Source organism: Centrocercus urophasianus, unplaced genomic scaffold (genome assembly GCF_019232065.1).
Source record: "Centrocercus urophasianus isolate 14NV4802_14NV808 unplaced genomic scaffold, USGS_Curo_1.0 seq_18, whole genome shotgun sequence".
Classification (NCBI taxonomy): domain Eukaryota; kingdom Metazoa; phylum Chordata; class Aves; order Galliformes; family Phasianidae; genus Centrocercus; species Centrocercus urophasianus.
Genome location: NW_024884733.1, coordinates 14680610 through 14702652, shown reverse-complemented (window position 1 = coordinate 14702652; position 22043 = coordinate 14680610). Strand labels below are relative to the sequence as shown.

The 22043-nt window shown below is 36.3% G+C and overlaps 1 long non-coding RNA gene across 7 annotated transcripts in view; it reads right to left on the bottom strand.

Annotated features, from left to right (window-relative positions):
- The window catches only part of LOC122161013, a 489323-nt gene that overhangs the window by 464085 nt on the left and 3195 nt on the right, over nt 1-22043 (bottom strand). The window lies entirely within an intron of this gene.

The window sequence follows — 22043 nt, the reverse complement described above, 5'->3', positions numbered from 1 at the left end:
ACCAGGTTGCTCAAAGCCCCATCCAGCCTGGCCTTGAAGGCTTCAAGGGAGGAGGCATTGCTAGTCTACTGGGCAACCTGTTTCAGTGTCTCACCACCCTCACAGGAAAGAATTTCTTCCTAGCATCTAGTCTAAACCTACCTTCTTCCAGGTACCATTTCTCCTTGCCCTGTTCCTACCTGCCATTACAATAAGCTCCCCCTTAGCTTTCCTGTAGGCTCCCTTCAGGTACTTTTTTTTATTACTTAAATACAAAATTCTATACATCTTTATACCTTGGTTGTCTGGGTATTTTAACTACACTGTCTTCTGAGATAACATTTCCTTGGTAGAAAGCGAGTTTGTTGGCAATCAAGGCTAGGGAATAGCAAGCATTCAAGACAACAGTCACACAGGAAATTTACAAATAAGTTCATATAAGTAAGTGCTACTAGCATCGTGCAGCAGTGAAAATAGCCTCCCACATCCAAAGGAAAAATATATCAAGTTATCGAGTCACAAATTTAGATACAGTGGTGAAGATGAGGGAAGTGAGAATACTCCCTAAGACACCACGGCCACATAGTAAGGTACAAAATGGTTTCCTTAGGCTCAACAGCATGGAATGGAGCAACTACCTCTAATGCATCAGAGGTCTTCACACAGACAAGCTGCTGGGGAGAACACAGCAGGATGCAAGACAAATTACCTTAATAGTAGCTTAAATAAGGAAAACGGAGGACTGTGGCTGAACAGCATATGAGAATCACCACTGAAAATTTTTGACTCATGAGACTATAAAAAAAAAAAAAACATTCAGGTGACACATTTGAGGTGTACTTTCATATTTTTCTCTAGGTGTTTGTATTTCTTAGCCATTGTTGGTGTTTGTATTTCTTAGCCATTGTTAGGAATAGAACTATGGACTAGATGTAGGTTTAATATTATTTTCAACTGTTTCAGTAACATGCTGAAGTTACTATCTGAAATATCCACACAGCATGACTGAAAAGAATCCCAGTAACTCAGAGGGGTTTGGATTAGCTCCTGTTTTCCATAAGGAAAATAAGAGATTCAGGAGACTGAAAGACAAGATGATCACAGGAGAATTAATCTTCAGACATGGTCCACAGAAGTCTGAGAACTATCAAATCACTAAGTACTCAAAATTGTGTGCAAAATATGAATAAAATATTGATTTCATTAAAAATGTTAAGGACTACTTAATTCAAAAACATTTTCTATGTTTGCATATTTATTTTCAAATTTGCATATCTGTTTGCATATATCTTGTAAAATTGAACGTTAATTATACTTTGAAATCACGTATAAATTGTAACCAAGAATGTTGTATGAATTTTTGAAATGAGGCACACTCAAGTACCATTAATTATAAACTGTCACTTAAAGCACACTGAAGCAGACCTCATATTGAAAAAATATTGAGCCCTTGACAAATAAAAAAAGGCAGCAAGAGTTATTAACTGGTCTAGCTGATTAAGCAGCACCTCCTACAAACAGTACAGATTTTTTTTCTCTCCTTTCAGAGAATGGTTTGCTCTTTCTCAGAAAAAACACAACAATTTGCTGGCCAAGATAAATACTGACACACAGTGCAAGAATGACACACTGGTTTATAATTTCTATTTAGGGTGATTCTCTTTTTTAAGAGATCTTCACATAAAAATGTGATTCAATAATATGTAACAATAGGCAAATAGAACTTCATGAATCAATTTAATGACTACTGTCAAATTAGGTGAGTTGAAGTGATTTTTATCACATGCTAATTAGATTTGTAAAATGATTCTGAGTAATTTAAAAAGCATTTACACAAGGTCACATCTCAAGTAGCTTCCAAAAAGCTGGGCTTGCTAAATATACAAGACAACACGATGCTCTGCCTCTCAAAGAGGCGATTACAGAAGTCAAATTTCAGAAAATTCTACATACAAATCCAAGGTCAAGTAATTATTAAAACCTGGCAATTTTCTAAAAAGTTGTTTCTTCACAATACTGTGAAAGTAGTATTTGGGCTTGTTAATCTTGAGAAGATGTGCAGCAGATCCATTAATATTAGAAAAAAAACTATTCAAACTTAGATCTCGGGCAGAGAAGATTTGGCAAACTTACTAGTGCAAATTACTGTTGCTGGCATTAACTGCTATCTGTCAAAGGCTACATGCTTAAGCAGAGACAGAAGAAAGGGTAAAAAAAAAAAAAAAACATCTTTATACATCTCTAAGTCCAAAATCTGACTCCAAACTCCAAATCTGACATTTTAATTTTCATCAACAAAGAAGATGTGTTTGCATTAAACAATCAAGTAAGAAAGTAGATAAGTAGAGGTAAAAACTCACATATCTTGTTCTGCTACCTTTGTCTCATGGATGATAACTATAGCAAGTATAGAATGGAGCTCCAGGAGCAGTAAAATCTCAAACTACTGTATGTATCATGCATATTTTCACCAGCTTCAGTTACATTGCATACATATACAGCTTGAATTTGGGCTGCGTAGGTGTGACCTGACACTGTCATGTTACCAGCTATTCACACTCCTTGGTCACAAAAAGGGAATTTCTAGAATTTTTTTTTTTTTTTTTTTTTTTTTTTTTTTTTTAAACTTCTCCATGTTATTTGTATTTCCCATTAGAAATGTAGAAAGCTGTAGCTAGAGGCTAGCCAAAATACTCACTATGGAAGTACAACCCTATGGTTACCACAGTGTTGCTGTTCAATTACAAGACAATAGCCTATGAGCAGCAACTTCACACATACAAAGGATATACATATTGTAGCACAAAGAACTGTGGTTAACATTCAACCTTGCAAGTCCCTCGTGCAACCACTGTTCTCATTCACAGAGCTGAGTTAGATTTGCACTAAATTTTAATAGCTGTTGATTCCTGGTATACTATGTCAACAGTTAACAATCTTAGCCAATTTTCTTGCTTTCTGCAGGAAAATAATGTGAAATTCCATACATTTTTAAATTTTTCAATATTCTCTATTTTTTCTGATTTTTCATCGCCATCTTCCCCATTTCACAAAATATGCAGAAGAATACCAATGCCCCAATTCTTATGGCCTTTCAGAAAAATCACATGCCATCACTCCTAGTAGTAACTGATTCATGGAATGGCTAGGTTGGAGGGAGACATAAAATCATCTAGTTCCAGCCCCTCTACCATGAGTAGGGCAACTACCCACCAGCTCAGGCTGCCCAGGGCCCCATCCAGCCTGGCCTCAAACATCTCCATGACTCAGGTCTTCTGGGCAGCAGTGCCAGTGCCACACCATTCTCCGAGGCAAGAAGTTCCTCCTAACCTAAATCTCTCCTCTTTTAGTTTAAAACCATACTCCCTTGTCCTTACCACTATCTGCCCATATAAAAATCTAGTCTCCCTCCTGTTTATAAATTCTCTTCGAATACTGCAAGGCTGCAATGAGGTCTCCCTCCCTGGAGACTTCTCTTTTCCAGGCTGAACAAGCCCAGCTGCTTTAGCCTTGCTTTCTTATTATTGGTGGTGGGGTTTTTTCAGCCTATATCAACCACATAGTCATTAAAAACAAAACAAGACAAAAACACTCAATGTGTGTTTACAAATATTACTCAGCATTATTAGTAAGTACTAATTAACTAAGCGTAGAGTTTAGCGAACTGTGAATGCTGTTCTTAAAATAAGCAACCAGCACAGCAGTAGGCATGCATGGACATACAGAGCAAAGCACTTCCACTATGGTTAAAAACAAAATGACTCCATTACCAGACATGATGCTTGTCTTCAATGACCACTGTCCTTCACTTACAACTGTGGAACATACACTTGAAAACAGCAAAAAACAAAAAGTTGTTTCTGCTTCTTGATGCTCGGGAATAGAGAAGAACCTGACAAGATCCTGTCAATGTCACAGCTGTAATTTCTCATTATAACGAGGACATATAGAGAATGAATTACTACAACAAACAGTTTTTCCCCCTGAAAAATTATATTCTACAGGCAACAAAATGTTACAGTTGAGGCACTAAACAGTATTAAATAATGCATTTGTATTTGAAGCATTCTGTAGTTCCTGTAATAGAGGGAACATTATAGCAAAAACACTTAGAACTAGATTACGGAAGAACTGGGATCCAACTGCAGTTTTTGTTCTTAAAAGTGCCAGTTCTGGGGATAAGCCAAAATCCTAGTTCAGCGTTGTACACTGATCAAACTTTAGATATCTAAACACAGAATCCATTTCTTTCAGTGAACCTTCTAGATTACAGCAACATATTTAGGTAAACATGGAAGTAATATGGCAGAATGACTTAAAGAAAGATTGCAACATATGATAAACTAATATAGTTTGAAGTTCAATTTCCTCTATTTTTTCATTATGGTTTGCTGCTTATGACACGTAACAGCATTCGTACCCAACTTGGAACACAGTAACCAACAAGTAGGCAGTACTGGTATTAAAGTCTGATAATAATCATAGTAATTTGGCATATCCAAGACTTGCCAGACTAATATAGGAAATCTAATGTCTAAAATCTTTTTCTTGATTTTTTTTTTCCAAGACTAATTATCCTCTCAAATGTTTTGGTAGCAAATAAGTTTCTCAGCTGATAGTAATGTATCTTCAACACATTCATTTGTGCAAAAAATACAGATATCAGCAAACCTGTTGGTGATTTTCACATAACAAGCTTAGAAGGCTGCTTTTGCACTTCTTCACTTTGAGGGTGATAGAGACTGGAACTGAATCTGCCCTGAGAGATAGTGGAGTCGTCTTCTCTGGCGATATTAAAAGCCCACCTGGACACTTTCCTGCATAGCTTACATGAGGGAACCTGCTTTAGCAGAGGGTTGTAACTAGATGATCTCCAGAGATCCTTTTAACCTCTACGATTTTGTGAACTTCTGGTCCAGCATGCTGGGCATAGTTGTAGCCATGATAAAAGCAGAAGACTTGGGCACAGTTTTCTGCATTGTTTTCATTTTACAAGGAGCTCTCTGAACTAACAGCCATCAACAAAGGATAATACATAAAAGTTGTGTTCTTTGGGCTATTTTACATTATATGGAATGCCAAGATTAAGTTACTTTACAAAATGCTTGAAAGTTTACTGGAAGGGACAGAAGTACTGAACCTTTCTCAATTCTTTTTCTCAAGACAGTTGCTATTTAGCATTCAATTTATAATGAACACACTCATGATCTCAAAGACAGCATATACATATTTCATAATCAGTTACTCCTGTTTAGCTCTGTGAATTCTGCTTAGAGAAATGTAAGAATATAATATATAGACAGTTTGTGACGGCAATCCACCTGATCATGAATGCTCACATGCTCAAAAAGCACTAACCCAGGAAAAACTAATTCAATGTCAGCAAAAACATCCTATATCCCTCATTAGCTTCATTTTTACAACTACCAAGCTAATCTAAGTGTATAACACTACTTTATTCTTCTTATACATTCTGTATAAGAATGTGCATAAGCAGTGATGCCAACACTGCAAAGGAAAAGGTGTATGGTCACTTTAAGGATTCTGTAACCTGCTTTCTAGCTAGGTTTCACTTCTTCAATGATCTTACAAACTTTTGGTCTATTCAAAACTCAGTAGCAATTATCCAATACGCTTAACTTTGTTGGTTTTTTTTTTTGTTTTCTGGTTGTTTTTTTTTTTCCTTAAACTATGTACGTCATTGTAACATGCAATATAAATTAGGCACTTTGAGAGAGTAAGAATATGGACAACAGGAACCTGTATAAGTGGGATAAAACTTCTGTAAAATGACAATAGAAAGAAAACAAAATGAGAATAGAAAATGGAAGATCGATCCGTAGACAGGTGTACTCTGAACAATCTGACTAAGCAAAGAGCAGAATCAACATTGTGTATACAAAATAGAACAAAGTCTTACCTACATGGAAACCAGTTCTTTTTCCACAACTAAAAACAATAGAAAATGAAGATTGCTTCCTTACCATACTTTTCCAAAACGATCAGTATATGAACACAGATGTATCCATCCTTAGAGTAACGGTACAGCTGAGTTGAAACTAAAAAACAAGAAACTCTGAATGTGGGAGTCAAAGCAGTTGTATATTAGAACACGCTGGAAAACTTAATCTTATTCATGTAAAAGTTACTTCAGCTAGGGGGCGTTCAACTGACAGTTTTTACATGGCTGCACTTTTGACATTATTTTGTAAAAGCAGATGTGAAGCAAGCCTCCTGAGGAAACCTACAAGAAAAACAAACAAAAAACCCACTAACTAATATTCTGTGCAAACCCTGAATTTCCTTTATGAATTTCCATTCAGGGGCTTCAAACTTCATTGTTAAATTGTATTAACACAAGTAAATGAGTTTTGGTATCTCACACAGAAGTGTGCTCGCCATCCACTCCCACTATAACCACCTCAGCACAAGGAAACCCCAAACTCCTCCTATTTTGAATGATGCAGTGATGTGCTTTATACTTGCACCAAAAAAGTCATAATTCACACAACAGATTACAGCAACAACAGTTTTGCCAGTGTAACTTCACGTACAGAGAACTTCTACTGGCACAAAACAGAGGCCATACCTCACATTACCCTCACTTTCCTAGTTGTTACAAGTTACAGCAGCATCATAACTATAACCTGAAGCACTTGTAATTTAATGTGATACTACTACAGTTAGGGTATTTACAGCAGCAAAATCTTCATACCATTTAAAATAAAGCCCCTTTCTACATTTGTATTGCCAAGAGCAGTTTAAAAGCCTGAGTCAAATACTCCCTGGAGATACAGGAATCAAAAGGCAGACACATGATGCTAAATGGCTTTTTAAAATATTACAGGAACAGATGCTTAGGGGACTTTTGATGTGAAGACACAGAAGTGTCAGATCAACCAGCCGGCTCACTGCTGGTTCTGAGATACGGAAGTCAGTAGTAGACAGTCAGCAGCCCCTCCCTCAGACCCCAGGTTTCTAACAACCAGTTTCCTGCAGAGTGTGTTCTACAGAATTATGGAGAGTTATTGGGAGAGGTAACTGAGAGGCTTGGAATTAGTCTTCAGCTTCCCTGACCACATGTCACACATATCTTCCAGGTGCCAATAAAAAGCACTTTCATTGTGTGGCCAATCACCAGGCTCTGCAAGATCAGAACATTTATTCTCACCTCCTTAATGCAGAGAAGATTAGCACATCTGCATCTTTTAACTGGCTGAAAGGACCCAGGGTTCAAAATGTTTTATCCTTTCTAAGCATGTGTAACCCGGACAATCAACAAGCAAGATAAGTATAGGTCTGTCAGCACGGGTTAGACAAGGGTAGTGAGACACTGATATAAGCTGGTTAAGAATTGAAATTTGCCCGCAGAAACTGTAAAGTCCTCAGCATTGATAATTCTCTGTGGAATGTCATAGACTTAGCTGACTCTTTGTTGAGGTCAGGTTAAAGAATGCTATGATACTCACTTACTCCATACAGCAAGATTTGGACTTTTTTTGCTGCCGCGTCCCCCTCTGCAGATGGAGAGGAAGATCTCAGAAGAAAATACACTGCAGCACAGCATTCACTATATTTTAAGATGTTCTGTACTAAGTTTTATATATCAAAAGATCCATAATTTCATGGGTGTCACTTTAAAACACAAAATATGCTGAATTCTCATTGTGCTGTAGGAAGCAAAGCTGAAAAGCACATTAGGAGTTATGACTTTACATATGGACTTCTGCTTCCTCCAGGGAGGAGTTTTCCTTAGAAACAAAGCTGATTCCTATTTTCCACTTAGCTGATAGCTCTGTTCCTGCATAGTTTGTATTGCAGTAGGAACTATTGTGTACCCTTCCCACACACCCTTGCATACCCCCACACTTCCTCTTTTCTAGAACAAAAGCCTTTTCCAACTAATGAGGAAATTTCATAGAATTATATTCCATAACCTTATACAGTGATTACAATTATGAAATAACTAGTTCCGAAATATGCTTTCAATAGGGAAAGTATAATTGTTACTCAGGAGCTATGTCCCTACCAACTTTGCATTTAATCTTCAAACAACCATGAAAGAAAAGGCAAGGCTTCCATACCCAGTTCTGGTAGCACTACCTCCTAAAGCCTGAAAACAATTTTATTTCAGAGGACTATTTATGCAAGGATTCTGGAATCAAAACTTACTAAAGATTCTGTAGCCTTCAGAAAAACAAGCTTCCAAAATAGACAAGAAGCAGGTTCCAGTCTACGACCAAGAATTCTCTTATCTTCTAAGTCGGGTTCACAAGCTCTCACAGGCATAGGAGACCAGTTTGTAAAAAAATAAATAAATCTGTCTTTAGGTGTCTCTCTTTATCCTTTCCAGAATTCTGCAGGATGTATTGCTCACTCTGTATTCCTCATAATATTGACTACTGCCATAATCTGCCTCCTTGCTGCAGGAGTGCAGGAACACTCTCCACATTCAATTAAAGAGCCAGAAGCACAGGACATTTCAATAAAGACAAGGAGGAGGTAAAGCTCATTGACTCTATAGGCAGTACTCGTTATGCTTTTTAAAGGGAGATGTTTCATCTACTCAAGAAGTTTGGAAGATGTACTTCTTGGGGAAGGTGGTTATGTGCTGGTAAAGGTGCTAATAAAAACTGTAATTGAGACTACTTTTACAGTTTTAGAAGTAGGAGTACAGTGAAAAGTACAGCCAATCTTCCAGCCTTTACTCCCTCCTAAAACCAGTAATTTACTGTATTTATAGCTTTGTGGTGGTACAGTGCCCACCAAAGGCAAGCACTACCAAAAAAAAAAAAAAAAAAAAAAAAAAAAAAGTAGTCTCAGCATATCACTTTCCATAACAAAAAATGTAATGAGGAAGTGCTACAAGGACACAAAGCATTTGCTGGCCTAAATAAATAAACCCAATATTATACCAAGTTAATTCACTTCTCCTTGAAAAAGAAACACATTCCAACCAGGACTGCAAGAAAAATAGTCATACACAACGTTACATGGAAAAGTAACACCTTAACTAAACTCAGTAACATTTCATAAATGAAAACTGAATGAAAAATTCCAAGCACCTGGACACTGAAAAGTAATTATTGTTACAATGAGTACGACTTTTTTTTTCAGAATTCTCATGAGCTTGGTATCAAACATCTAGCCACACACAGAACAGGACTTGAGGAGTTGTGGGTGCACTGCATTATGAAACACATTCAAACAGCCACAAATTGATTTGTGATTAGCATGAGGCAGTGGAGCAGCTCTTCATAACCAAGCCTCAGATAAGACTAAGATCCACTCAAACTCTTTTTGTCAGGAGCAACCTAGTAGGCTAAGCACTACCACTCCACCTGTTTCCAACTCCAAAGCCACGTATTTTTATTGATAATGTCATTCTTTTTGAAGAATGAGTTTTCAAACAGCACCGTGGAGCTTAATCTTTACTCACTATGAACCCACTTCAATTTGCAGTGACTTCAGCAAAGGAATTTCCTCTTTATAGTAACAGAACTGCTGTGGGCCTCACTAGGCCGAACTTGCAGAGGACCTCTATAAATGTAGTCAAGATGAAAACAATGGCACTACTCATACAGGTAATTATAATTTTGTGCAAATAATGTTCATAGGAATTAAGGTGCTTAGGACACACTCTTACTGATATCTTCTGTGGTACAAAAGCTTTTTTTTTTTTTTTTAAGGGATTGCATTTCATTCTGTGCAGTAAAGAATCAGGCTGCACATACAGAAGTTTAAAAAAGAAGAAAAAACTTTGCAGTATAACAGATAAAATTAAATAGCAACCTTGGATACTTCTTTGTCACAGAAATCCAAAAACATTATGGAAAAATTCACTCAGCAGCTTCAATCATCCATCTAGCAAGAAAATGAGTGTTATTCATTTCATAACAATTTGGGATGGTTCTGAAAGAATAAAGAAAACAAGCAAATTACACCAATACAATAAAGACTTGATTACACTACTGCTTTGCCTATTTCACCACAGCAATAAGCAAGCAAATGGAGACTGACTGGAACACAATTTAGCAAACTTATACTGTAAAAGAATATTCACTCATGTTACTGGATCAGCTTCTTAAATAATTTTGGTGAACCATTATCATTGGGTTGTCTTGTTTAATGAATTTCCACAAGCTGCATCACAACGATCTTGAGACCAGTTTCAGTGGTTTTGCTCCACTTCATTATTTTCAAGACAGAATTGTTTTGATCTCAAGAGATGGCAAAATACCTTTTACAAGATGTTCAGCAAATCAACATTCCACTTTTCAGAAACAATTCTGAAATATTCTCTCCCAAGTACTTTCTAAGTGAGAATACGTAAGCACATCAGAATGTACAAGCATATTTTAACCTTATTAAAGCCAACGGCAATTAAGCGAAATATTAAAGGCTTTTTTCCCTAACCCAGGATATTCCACTATGCTTTAGTGGAAGGATAAGACAGAAAAACACTGATAATTATATTTCAGGCAGCCTTCAGAGCACACATACAAAATATCCTATACAAAACATTCTAACAAACTCAATTATTTTTTTTTCTACTGTAACAAGAAAATAAACAATGCTATATACGAGGTTGATAGGAGGAGAAAGTACCTTCTACTCGCTTACATACAGTCTAAATCTAGGAGGTGGTTTCCCTTGCCTAGTTCCATCTCCTTAAAGCTATGAATCTTTCCACACTGCTGTGGGTAGAATCCACATTTAAAATTTGATTCACTAATGCTGCTTGAAACACCATTCGCTCATCCTTCATGCTCTATGAGCTGCATCAGAAGGGGTCACAGAGTACTGGAGCTGGACAACAGCCAGTACTGGAGCTGGACCACAGACAGCATGGCTAGCAGCCAGCCATTCTGCTACAGACCAGAGGGGGTTCCTGAGAGAATTTTAGAACTCTTACGTATTTCCACTTCTATCACAGCCCAGGATCTCCTGCAGAGTTTGTACGAACAACTTAAGGATACAAGAGTCTGTGTTCTTCATACTGCATTTTCATGCTGTTGACTAACAGTTATTTATTCACTGAATACATCCAAAAAGTAACCAAATCAGCAGTAATATTTTTATAGCTTTATGCAGTTTAAGTGCATGAACTTTCTTTAGTCAAATCATATCAACACGTGACTTTGTAGACTAGGTACATTAAGAAAATTCCCACCTTCTTTGCAAGCTGAGAAAAATAAGTAAGTATAGGAATTAATGATATTATCTTGTCAAAGTTCCATTTTTAGGAAGAAAACGTTTTTCTTTGTTACAGTTTCCTGTACTTTAACATTCCTGCCAATGAATTCCCGGATCAGGCCCTGAAGCATTGTTCAGAAACATTTGGAAAATTCGTACATACATTATGAGATGAAACAAAGTTTCACATGGTTTCCAAGAAAATAAGTTAATCGGTTTGTCTATAATTTGAGAAATAGATGGCATGGTTTACAGAAAAAAAATGTACTTTGGGAAGGCATAATAGAAGTAGGTAATATCACCAATATATCATTCTCTCATGCATACTTATGAAGATCCATGTGTAAAAGCTCCCACCCATAAATGCACAACACACAAAAACACATAACTTGTCAGCAATAGGCTTGGTATAATCTAATAGAAAAACTTTACTATGGGATATTTGAAAATAGATTGAAAATTATTGCTCCTCTTCAAACATTTCCTGAGATACGCCGTAATATCTGTACAAAGCTGACAACATCCATCAGGGATCTTCAGAGATGTTTCATTTGATTTTTCAGATTGATGAGAAAGGAAAAAAGTGGGAAAAAAAAAAAGAAAAAAGCGACTGGACCAAGTCATTTCAGATACATTTATTTCAGATATAGTACGTTTATCAATTTGAAGTGAACTCCCTTTGTCTGCAAATGTAATGGTTCAGAAGACATTTCCTAAACAAAGAGATATTTACTTTTCTATTTGAACTGAACAAGCACTGAAACCTCTGTATAAGAGTTTTTTTTAAGTGGTATTTTTATTAAAAAGAACATTCACAAATTTCGCAAATGTGAAATCATGGTTACAGAAGTTCAAATAAAGCTTAAGTTAAATTCTATCTGGCTGTGGATTTGATAAAACTAGATACGGGTTCAGAATTATCAAAGGGTTTCCAATAGGTGGAGTTATCTAAGTATTGTTCAGCTGGTATTCAGGATGAAACACTAGCTGAAGTTTTTGTTTACAATCACTTTAGCCTTGCTATTTGCACACCAGTCTTCTTCACAAGACTACAGAAGTTACGACTATAAATCTTGATAAGATAAGATGTTCATTCCTTGCTTAGAGTGTTCTAAAAAGATGCATTAAAGAAAACAATTACTGAGCTGAGGCAAAGACTAGATGCTGATCCTAGAGTTTTTACGGGGATTTCAACAGGACTTCCAGCCAACTAAAACCAGCCGGATCAGAACCTTTGTGAGGAAGTCATTATACACAATTCAACTCATTTGCAAAATTTAATTCATATTAATGCCAAAACTGCAGTTACCATTTATTGTAATTGGCACCATTTCTGAAATCTCAATAGTTATAAAGAAGAAACAAGCATTTAAATTCAACTACCTTCTTATCCTTTTATCTCTACCTCATCAGTGACACTAAGCGTGCCTAAGCCAGGAGTTGGAAAGTTTGTATTCCCCAACCTATGGGGAGAAAGAGTGTGTCAAAAAGGCCAGTTCAATACTTTATATTAGCAAAAGCCTTCACTGCTTTTCAGTATCTCTAGAGCTAATTTTGAAATTTATTCCGATTCAGTGAGTTGAAATAGTCAGGAAAGAAGAAACAATACAAGAACTCCATGGATGTTTCTCATTCATTGGCCTGGTGTAGGAAACCTGCTTTGGCAGGGGGGTTGGACTCGATGATCTCTAGAGGTCCCTTCCAACCCCTACAATTCTGTGATTCAGAGGAACTTTCTGCTGCTTTAAGATAAAGCAATTTCAAAACCTTGGAGTGTTTAGTACTACAGTATTTAAAATCTGGAAGTCTAAATAATTTTTAAAGTGTTCCAATGAGCTGAGGTTCTAACAACAGAAAAAAAAGAGCCAGGTTATTTTTTATCACCTCCAAGACAGTATACAACCATGCAACAAATGTGACAAAAAAAACAGATAATTTTTTTCCCCCCCCATCAAGAAATGTGCGCTATAGTAAGTAAGAAAACTTTAATGTTGGTTTGCTGAACTATGAGCCATGTCTAACACTGCCTGACAATATCCTCCTGAGAATATAAGATTGAGGTTTATAGCATACAGAAACAAAAACTTGCCTACTGAATCTTGATAACAGAATCAAGCTGGATAATATATAGCCATTTTAAAACATTACATTGGCACAATGGAGTAGTCTATAGCTAGGCATTATTATAAGAAAGTCTTTCAAAATAAATACAGATTTATTGCTAAAGCAATCAGGGAAACCCACCTCTCAAAAGTTCAACAGGTACTAATACATTTCTAACTACTTGGAAAAGAAGATGAACCATTCCTAGTTAGCCTCACTTACCAATGAAAAGTTTGATCAAAAACAAAACAAAAAAAAAAAAAAAAAAAAACAATTCAGTATGTTACATTATTTTCAATGGACAGGATACATACCTAAAAAAGTCAACATCAAATTCCAGTAAGGTTAAAGAAGAGAGATCAAACAATTTCAAAAGAAACTGAAAAAAAAGTCAATACTCCAAACTAAACTACCTTTGATTCATGAATTTCAAAGTATTTCAAACAATTTAAGGATTCAAACAGCACACTTCCCCCCCCCCCCCCCCCCACAACTACAATTATTTTTGAAAATAACCCCTTCCCCTGACTCTTAAAAACCATCAGAATCACTGCTATGACTGTTTCCCCAGCTCAACAGAAGGAGGAGTAAAGGCCAAGGTTTGTTGTTCAGTTTTTGTTAGTATGCAAGCACCAGGGAAAGAAACTCAGTTTCAGCAATTCTGCTATCTATCTATCTTCAAGACACAGAGTTCATAAAGAGTACCTATATAATCAATGAATATAAAGATGCTATAATCATGAAATAAACCAGAGAGTTTGGCTAAGCAGGTTATAATAACAAAAAGAGGGCAGATAGAATGCTTACCCACATCCTGAGCTTGCTACAAAACTCCAAAGGATGGATCTCCAGAAGAGATCCTTCTCTAGGGGTAGTCAGCTCTTAAATGGGTCTAGGAGAGGTGCAGCCAGGCTCCACCCCTTCTGGCAGCACAGGAGATTTGCCTTCACCTGTGCTCCCATGGCTGACTCAGTGCTCACCTCAGGTGGTCAATCAGAGGTTCAGGCCGTGACTCAGCAGTTCCCATACAGTACCCAATTCCCCTAGCCACTAGAAATAAGGAAAGATGGAGTACACCTAATTGACCTTATTGCCTAGAAAGACCTCAGCTATGCAAGAACTACAAAAGATAAAAAGCGTCATTCCAATTCATAGCAACATTAATTACCTGCCCACGCGCTATAATCAAGATGTGTTATATTTCAAAGACTGCAAGTTCAACCAGATGTATACAGCTGAAGCTAAAATGAATGTTGCAAGGAAACTTTAGTTAGCATGTAGGGAAGTTATGCAATTGTGATATGTAATGGGTTCATTTGCCTGGGAAAGGAAGATAGGAACAGTGATCTGCAATTTTAAGTGACCCAACTAATTGGGGAGAGGAAGTCTGGGAAAGTGCACTACAAAGTTTATGTTCCATTATTCACTTGAATAACAGAACAGTCTTGGAATAAATTGCAACTCTTCTAGTGTTGAGAACAGTTGCTTAGTCTAAAAGGAGTATTCAGACTTGGACTGAGAAGTGAGAATTAATCTACCAGGAAATTAAAGGTGTATACATTATTTATGTGGCAGATTAACCAAAACTGAAAAATGAATGTGAAAAGTAAAGGATGGGGTGCCAGCAAGTTCAATGCATCCATTACATTCTCAAACAGACTTTTTTTTTTTTTAATCAAACTAAGACTTAAAATTTGGTTTTAAACTATTTCAGTACTTTTTCATTTTCTTCCTTTTCATTTTTAAACATTTTTACTTTGTAGTCAGACTCGAGGTGCTGGCTGCACAGTTTTGTGCTCCATTCAGACACAGAAAAACAATACTGTGAAACTACCCTCAAACTGATTCATTGTTCTATGTCCATGAGTTCTCTTTAAAGCCAGCTGCATAAGAGATCACACCAGTGGGCAGGGGGAAATAAATACACAAGCCTCCTCAAGAGCTCCCTTCTGTTCTGTTTGAATGTATCTTTTCAAGGCATGCAAAGGAAGAAGGCATCAGAGAGCCTTTCCTTGGTGATTTTCTTTTGAATTCTCTCCCATTTTCCTATGACTAAGAAACACAGGGGTTTTCTCTTTGATTAGCATAAGAATTCCAATTGCTGACAAATGATATCGACATCAACAAATCATTCAATTAGTTCACTGCTATCAAAAATAAATGCAATATCAAAGCCATTTAGGATTTGACTGAAACATCCTGCAACAGAAACTTATTTTAGAACGCAAGATGCATCTCAGTACGCTGTACTCAGTATTACAATTCATTGTGTATTTTAATTATTTGCCAAGGAATCAGAGACTTCATCTTTGTTGAATGAATTATTGATGCAATCCACTTCTTCCCTTTGCCCTTCCAGTCCCAAGAATAACTCAAACCAGCTACTCAAATGCAGTTCTGATATCTCAGCACATTATGCTTGCTTCCAGTGAAGTAAAAAGTGAGATTCCTCAGAACTCACTGGAAGAAAAAAATCAGGGCTTTTATCTCATCACATATAGAGTTCCCTTGGCAAAGAATTTCCAAGGGGAAAGTAGCATAATTTCATCTTAAATCCTCAAAAGGAATAATAATCACTAAAGGATAATAACCACTGAAGGAGAAAAACCAGCTTCAGAAGTTTGCCACTAGATGGAGCAATTTAATATTAAAATTTCCATTGATACAGAAAATACTCTTTAAATTCCATTTTTCATTTATAACAAATTTGTAACAAATTTGCTATTGGCAAACTTATTTTTTCCCCTTTTTTACTAGAGATACTTAGAAATATTGTGTCCTTGCAGATTATGAAAGTAAGAAAGCTGTATATGAATAAACAGTTTTCAGTATTTTACCTACATTGAAGAGTGGTAACAGTATGGGGTAAACTGAAATTCTCAAGCACTTTAGTTCAAACATTAATTTCAGTTATCTACAGCTATAGCTATTTTCAGTTACAATACCTAATCTAATAAAGTAATATCTGTATTCAGTTATCTTCAGTTATCAATCTACACTACATAATTCACAGGAAATTAAGCAGTAAGAAATATCAAGCAGTTTTCTTGAAGCATTATGTTCTCTGCTCAATACAGAGAGTTAAGGAAGTGCTGACTTAGCCTTCACCCTAACTATCAAATATTTAGACTCCTCTATATTTTAAAACTGAACTGCGAATCAAGATTTTGTACAAGCATGTTTAAAAAAAAAAAAAAAAAAAACGCTTGACCTCATTAGCCAGAATTCCAATTTACATCAGCTGCACCTAAGGTTCTGCAGAACTACTGCGCCTGTTGTCAGCACAAGGCCAGAATTTGAACATAAGACTATCTACATTTCAAATATCAAACAACAATTTATACTTGTTGCTATCAAAAACACTTCCTGGAAACATTCATCTGTACCTTTTTAGAAGTGCTGTGTGCATTTAAAAAAAAAAAAGAAGAAGAAACAGCAGTATTGCTGCTGAATGCAGCTCTGTGGCACCAAAGGAAGTAAATCCTCAATGATTACACAGGCCTTACAATCCTTCTTAAATACAGGATTTGCTGGGAAAAGGGGAAGCAATAAACAGTTAAGGGCAGCCCATGAATGGCAACCCCCAACTGACCTCTGATTCACCTTTTTCTTTCAAATGATTTCTGTTGATTATACTTACTAAATATTCACATTTTCAAAGCATGTTTTGATAATCTGAATGTTACAAAACCAAGTAGTAATGTACTGTCTGCTGCATTTAAACTAAATATGTCTCATAACGCAGTGTACAGTTTTACTCTTCCTTTACTGTCAATTATCTCACTTTTCTGATGTTAAACCAACTGCTACATGCATGGTTGGTGTAAACAGCTACTGGACATGCTGTTGTGTTTAGGTCCATGTCAAAATGTATTCTTCTAATGTTTACACAAGTTGCTATATTTTAATAATTGCTATCTTTCAAAATTAATAAAAAAACCACCACGCTGCTTGTGCAACTCTTAAGGTAGTTTTATATTGCTGACATGCAATATTCTGTCATGGTTCCAAAGATACCTAGGACATAACTGATATGTCCCCATCATCTCCATCACTATTGCAACTACACTAATCTTAGCTCAAATTAAGCTAAATTCTCGTCCATCAAACAAATAGGTTTTAAGGACACTGTATAGCTGAAGATTGGCCTCCTAGATAGATGTTGGGATGAAAAGAAAATATAGGACAAGAGGAAGGTAAGCCTTATTTTATTTTTAGATTATTATACTTCATTTTCATGCTTTGTTCCATCACTGCACTATTTCCACTAAGTGGGGGAAAAGGAAAAAGGGAACAGACACAGAAAAATCAAGGAGCAAGTCAACCAGGAAAGAATGAGAGCACAATGAATAACTCATTCCACCAGTTAAAGACTTTTCTAACACTTGTGTAAAAGATGCCTTCATTAAAGCTAGCACCTCAACATTGCAGCAAGCAAAGAGGTCAATAAATGTAAAGAAAGATCAGGTTATCACATTTAAAAAAGCAGCCTAGTATACTTCAGCCTTCTCTTTCATCAGCATCACCTCAGAGTTTGCCTCTGACTGACTGCTCCTTGGCAGCATAGATACAGAAAACAGACCAAGACCAAAAACATTTTTCCACACATTTCCTCAGTAGCTTCTAGCTTCATTTTTCTTTCAAAGAAAAAACAAGTTTATTGACTGCAAACTACCTGCTAGGTAACAAAGCAATCTGAAAGCATTTTGTATTTCTATTGATATATTTTGTTACGCAATTACAATAGTTCAAATCAGAGGCCATACTGACTGTGCAGGATTTTAGTGTATATATTTCAAGATACCTTGAAGCCACTTATAGCAAATGAGTTCACTTTAGTCCTTTAGATATCTAGTTGTTTGTGTTTGTTTGGTTTTATTTTTCTGTAATGTATAAACAGGCTAAATTGCAACATTAAGTGTTTATAAGAATTATGCTATTAAAAATCACTAGCATCTATGTACCTAATTAAATTATGGAACTCAACTGTTGTTTCTCTTTCAGACACCTAACCATTTAACTTCTCAGTCAGGAACAACTCAACAATTAACTTTGCAACTAGTCTGCAGCATAAGAATCTCACCTAAGCCTAACCCAACATTTGGGACATTTTCAGGAATCATGTACCTACAAACTTCTCCACACAACAGAAAATCTTTGAACACTGAAGATGTGTTAAAAAGGTATTCCAAACAGAACGTGCAACTAATTCCCCTGTCCAACTTCTAAGATTGCTATTTTACTCAAAAAGGAAATCAACATTTAAAATGATAATAATGCTTTTTCTTCCTACTGATGCTTAATCAACTTATTAAGGGTCTGTATAGAACACACTGTAACAACTTGTCTGAACCACTGAGCTCAAAAGTACAAGAATGTGAATCAATCTGACACCACATGATATTGCAAGAGAGGGCATTTGTTTGCAATAGCATGAGAATAAAAGACTGGGGGGAGGCAGGGGGAGAACGGAGAAGAGGAAGCAGAGCTGAGAGGGAATCAGTAACATGTGTGGTATGAGCACAAAAGTTTTTTTCAAATGCATCTTTCCCTTAGTACTGCTTGACACATTTGTCCTTTTTCCTGAAAACTTTTAAGCTCTCTCTTGGGGATGTCAGTTCTATTAAAGCAAGTACTATGGACATAGAAGAATGAAAGGCACCTTTTATTTGATGAGCATGGAAAATACAATTACAGCCAGCTATAAACCTGCCTGGTCAGTCTTTTTTCTAGGTGTTCATTAAATGAAGATAGATCTACCCTTTTAATTCAGACTCATTGCATACTAAGTACAAGTTAATAACTACTTAGGACTTCAATCCCTGACAGAGTTATACATGCAGATTATTTTCTCTGAGGAGAGATAAAGACAGAGAAAAAACAGCCATCAAGCTAATCATGACCAAAAATATTTTCATCTAAGCCTGAGTGTCTGATGAAGTTTGTTTCAGGATCATTTGGCATAGCAGTTTATTGTGTCTGCAAACATATTAGAGCTATAGAAAGCTTTGATGTATGGACACTACATCACCAGGCACAGCACCAAAGCAGTACCTCTTCTCAGTTCCTGCCTCTGTCAGTTTTTGCTGTAGATTTCAGAACAACAAACTAAATTTGGCTGAGGATAATCAAAAATTCGAGTCCACACATCATCTTCCATAATATATGATGAGACCAGTCTGTCAGTGCCATCATGCAGTGGAGAACGGACGCAATCTTCTGCCTTTTGAGTACTGTGATGGGAGCTGCTAGCAAATCTGCGGAGGCTACTATCTGGCAATAACAGATCTTTCAAAGACAGGTCAAATCTCACCTCAAAAGCATGCAGAGATATCCTTGCGGCACCTTTTCAAGCACAGATACTCTACTCAGTGGGGTATCCCCTTTCTGGGGATTCCCATGTCTGACTCATTCCTTGCAATACATTTCCCTTTCCTCCAAACACAGACTTCGACTTCAGACATGCTGTAATTCTCAGACTCTGTGGTGTTTCTTTAAATTTTGTGTTTGTTTAAATTTACTACTGATCTTGTGCTTGACTGTTGTTTTATTTTTGTATTTACAAAGCACTCTGCAGGAATTAGATCTGCACAGAATCACGGAAAGTTGCACACTCAAAAGCCACACATGAAAATGCTTCAATCTCCACCAAAGCCTCAGTATTCTAATGTTACTCCATTAAAACTGTGGGCCATAATCAACAACGTGTTTTCAGAAAGTCAGTCTTCTTCATCACAGCATAACGTGAGTCGCACTTGAATGCATCTTCATGGAATCTTGCCTTACTTTTCTGATGAATTAGGATATTTTAGATCAGATACATGGGGTTATATTAACATGCTTACTACTTACAGAAAGAAAGCAAATAAGGTTAGGAACCATGCACAGGTAGTAGTCACCTTGCTTGTACTGATTTCTTATCATTCATAGAGTGATCACTAGCATTCATAGAAAATAAGGCCTTAATGTTACAAATGCTGCACCAAGCCCAATTCACTTCAGTGTATTCAATAGAAACACAGAAGCCCATCTGTGCTCACTGCAGAAACAGCATTGAGTATGTTAAGCTTGATCTTATCATCAAGTTTAATTAGAATCACTGGGACTTAGCATAGGTGTAAAGATCCATCATGTTGATCTACTTGTAGGATCATAGCCTTAATGTAAAGGCATACAGCATTTTGTTATTACTTCAAATAATCCGAGTTGATCTCCTTTAAAGAAATAAGGTCTGATCTTCCAAGTGATTCTGCACAGGTAGGACACATTCTTTCCACAAACATTAACTGTCATTCACAAGTCAGAGTTTCTCCTCATGAGAGTAGATAAGAACGGGAATTATTCTCCTTCCCTTCCAGCACTTTTTTCTCACTCACTGCAAGTCATCCCAGGGTCCAAAATCAATAAAATAGGTAATGTTTGTTGCACTCCACTCCTCAAGGCATCTGTCTACATTGCTGGTGATAATATGCTAATATTATCTATGCTAATAACATCTACCCCTGGGTAATAAGTATGTAAATCCAGAAGGCAATTTTTAACTACAAAGTGCACCACAATTGGTAGCAGATCTATGATTATGTCATAGTAACTCAGTCAAAAATGTTAACGTTAGCTATGTAATTAAAAGAGTACTAAATGAATAGTTTAGGAATACACAAAATTTGCAAGCAGGCACCAGAAGAGCTAAATAAACTTACTAAGTCACTTTAGTTTTATCTTTGGAAATGTCCTCTTCACTGCCAGAGGCATATGAGCAACAGCCTCAGAGTTCTCATGCTCTCTCTCAGGAGGTTGAGTTTTGTCTGTTTATGTGTGTGTTCCTTTTTGTTTCTTTTGTTGTATTAGATTTTTTTTTTATATAGAATTCCCTTTGAGAAATTACCCATTCAGATTAACTTTCACGAAGTACTGTGGAAGAAACGAGTTTTCAATAAAAGAAACAACATTCTCAAGCTAAACACACTAAAATTACCCACACCTTTGATATTTTTCCCCTGATTCAGCATTTACTTTAGTAAATATTAGCAAGGCCTGGTCTAAAGAAGATTATGATATTAAGCTCTTTTTTTAAATGCAACCTCAACACATTTCCTTCTCAATTTATTTCAAGAATTATTACTGAAGAAAAGCATTCTCCTATCATCATAATTATCTGAGAAGCAAAATAAGTAAAGTAAATCAAAATAAAGAAAAGTAAAAAGTAGAAGTAATAAAAAGCTGTGTACATATGTTCATCTCATTTTTCCCATGTCTGATATCTCCTGGATTTCACAGGGTTTTCAGAGGATCCAATTCCAACTTAGAATAACAACTGTTAAAATACAAGAGTAATGTTTCTACGTTTACAAGTCAGGAAGAGCAAATGTCAGCACTACTGAAAAGACAACTGAAGAAGGAAAAAAAAAAAACAACCCTGAAAGCTAACACCAGGTAGCCCATTTCTTTTATACAATTACCTTCATTCCTAAGTGAAAGAATTTAGAGAAAATGCTTGCATAAATTAGACTTGTACTGTGAATTTTAGTATTCCCACTTCGCAGGTGAAGAGTGGGAAGAGAAGGGATGGAAAATAATTTTCTTTAACAGGTATCAATATTGCTTGCAAACCTAATTAATTCTTCCCCTATCAAAAAAAAAAAAAAAAAAAAAAAAAGTTCATTAATTTCTAGCTCTTACTTTGTGCTTAAAAACTTTGGTGCTAGGCTGAAACTGCTGTACCCTCACTCACCTAACAGACAGATCTCATTTCTTCTTTGATGTCA